The sequence below is a fragment of the Sinocyclocheilus anshuiensis genome, unplaced genomic scaffold (genome assembly GCF_001515605.1).
Source record: "Sinocyclocheilus anshuiensis isolate Anshui unplaced genomic scaffold, SAMN03320099.WGS_v1.1 scaffold379, whole genome shotgun sequence".
NCBI lineage: Eukaryota > Metazoa > Chordata > Actinopteri > Cypriniformes > Cyprinidae > Sinocyclocheilus > Sinocyclocheilus anshuiensis.
In genome coordinates, this window is record NW_015552574.1 from 527,659 (window position 1) to 530,718 (window position 3,060).

The following is a 3,060-nucleotide window of genomic DNA, read 5'->3' on the forward strand; positions in this document are numbered from 1 at the left end:
ATCTCACGTAATTTACGTCTCTATGATGATTGGTTGATATACCAGAAGGGAGGCTAGCCTTTTCGCAACACTCCTCAGTGCTGAAAGTGAACACTTGATGCTGATTGGCTAATTTTTGTTACCAACGGAGGCACGAGAGCTCACCTCTCCCCCGTGTTCATATCTTCCCTGAGTAAAAATGAAGCTCCTTATCTTTCAGACCAGTTCAGTCGTGATGTCAATATGTAGGCCAACCCAGAAAGCTAATTTGCCATGGGTTTACTCCAAAGGGTTTTTAAAATAACAATTTAAATCAGAATTGAAATTTAAACTTTAAATGTCAACATGTTTGTTTTCAAACAAATTACAGTCAACAAGATGTGAAAGAAATCCCAAAGTCTTAGGAATGCCTTAAAGTTAATAATGTCAGTTTGAATATGATGAAATACAGTGGTGGCCAAAATGATTAGAACACTAGTATTTTCACCAGCTAAAAAGATGGTATTAAGTCAGTTATTTCTATCTTTTGCTGTAGTGTGTCAGTAGGAAATATCAGTTTACATTTCCAAATGTTTATTTTGCCATTATTTGTAATAAAGATTTTTGTTTGCACAAGGAGTCTGACAACAGCCAGTGCTGCACACAGAGATCTGATCTGATCATCATCCAGTCCTTCTGGAACGACATGAAGAAACACAACAAACTGAGACACACTCAATCCAGAAGAACTGTGGCAAGGTCTCCAAGATGCTTCAAGAAACCTACCTGCAAAGTACCTACAGTACTGTTAAAAGTTTTAGGCTCTTGTGTAAAAATGCTGTAAAATGAGGACGCTTTCAAAAATAATGTCATAAATAAATCTTCTTTATCAGTTAACTTCTATTAACTAAATTAAATCAACATTTGTTGTGACCATCCTTTGCGTTTAAAGCAGCTTTTGCCCTCGGTGCACTTGCGCATAGTTTTTCAAGTAGCTTTGCAGGTAGGTTTCTTGAAGCATCTTGGAGACGTTGCCACAGTTCTTCTGGATTTAGTCTGTCTCATAATTGCATATTCTGATTAGGTTTTTCATCACTTTACACTATAGAAGTCTGATTTCTTTCTTCACCCTGAATTTACAAAAGAGTAGGGGGTGGAGGAGTCGAGGACACACACTGCTTGATTGACAGTGAAACCTGGATGCTTGCTGTGAGGGCTCGTTGACCTGGTAAGGGTAGGTCAAAGGTTAAATCAGGCACTATGAACCAGTGGTTGGTTGAAACAAGGAGGCCTAATTTGTCTCTGATTGCGATTGTTTGTGTGTTTTGAAGAGACAGTGCGCATCTGTGCCATTTGACTTGATTGATTGACACTGACAGGCTTTCGACTTTCTTTAAATATATCCAAATAAAAGAAACAGAAAATGCAAAGGAGGTATTGCAGATTACTATACAGCCTAAATGAAGCATAAATAAATATCATAAATAAAATGAATTATTCATTTTAAATAAAAGTAGTTTAATTAATTTGATTATGATAATTAATTAAGTTTGTGTATGAAAAAATATATACATACATAATTGCAGGGAACACATGATTTTCATTTGAAAAGTATTGTTTTGGTGCTCAAGAAAGTTTACTGTAGGGTGTGTTTATATGTGTTATATATATATTTCATGATTTTAGTGACTTTCTTCACTATGTCCTTTCAAGACTTTTACATTCGCAGACTCTGTGCTTCTTGTAAACATCTTTGAGTGTTTGTGTATAAGTCCGACCAGAGCGGATGTTTGTTTCCTCGTTGTTTGAGTCAAAAACTCAAATTGGCCCTTTTATTCTGAAGGCCTCATACCTTTTCTTTGTACTTCATAATATCCCCATCAAAGTGTGTATCGAGTCAACCTGAAAGTCTCATCATGACTGAATAAGCTACATTTTGGCCTGCCTTTCTCTTTCGTTTTCACTTTGTTTTATAGGTCAGGCCGAAACTGGCCTTTGAGCACTGATGACTTTTTCTTCTCGTAGTTAAATGTTAACCTTACACAAGACACACAAGTGCTCACGTATCTGTATTGAACGGCAAGGACTGCCAGGACTTCTGGGGAGCTTTAACAGAACAACAGAACAGGGTGTGGCGTGTACTAAGAGATTATTGTCTCTGTGTGGATGACTGAGTGCTTAAGTGTGTGTTTGTGTGTGCGCGCGTTATGCAATTTTCCATTGCATGTCATAATTGCATGCAGAGTGCGTGACGGTCCAGCTGAGCCGTGATGCATAAACTGATCATCAACATAGTATGCAGTTCCACACACAACCATTTGCATTCGTTGAAACCACACATTTATTCAAACATGGCTCAAAGGAGGCCACCCACGATGATAAAATCATCATCATTTCATCATTTGCAATGCAGAAACCTATATCTGCTACACTCTGTGGCAGTGCATTTTAATTCCTCATTTAGACTAATTTACTCTCAAGCCTTCCTGTTTGGTTGCAGTGATGGCAACAGGCATAATGAGCTCATCACATGGCTTGGTCATTGGTCTGGAGACCCCTGCAGCTTGACCAATCACAGGTCGATTTGATGACGCTGCCGTCGGAAGGCGGGCTCAAGACTGCCGCGGACGTCATAAGTAGTCTGAACGAGCTCCGCGATTGGCTGGATTCGTGAAGGTATAGAATGTGTAAAATGAAAGAGGAGTCGTTGAAGTTGATGCGTCTGGTTTAATTTTGCGCATTTCCTTTCTGAATGCTAAAAGAGAATGAAACGTACTCAGACCTGGAAGTGAGTTTCCTTCCTGTTTATTATTGAAGTTAATGTCATCCCTGTTTGAAAAGCGCACCGCTACCAGTTTTAGTGGGATTTTCCAACAGGGCTGATGTTAACGTAAATAATAAACGGGAAGGAAACTGGTATAACGTTACGTATGTTTGTGCTATTTGCAGAAAAACACAATAAAATACTTTTTTTTTTTTTTGCATCTTCTCAAGGTTTTTAAACAATTTAAGACTTTTTACATCTTTTTTAAAAGATGAATACTTTCATCTAACCAACAACTAGGCTTTTTTGCAGTCTTACAATTCATAAATGTCCTGCTG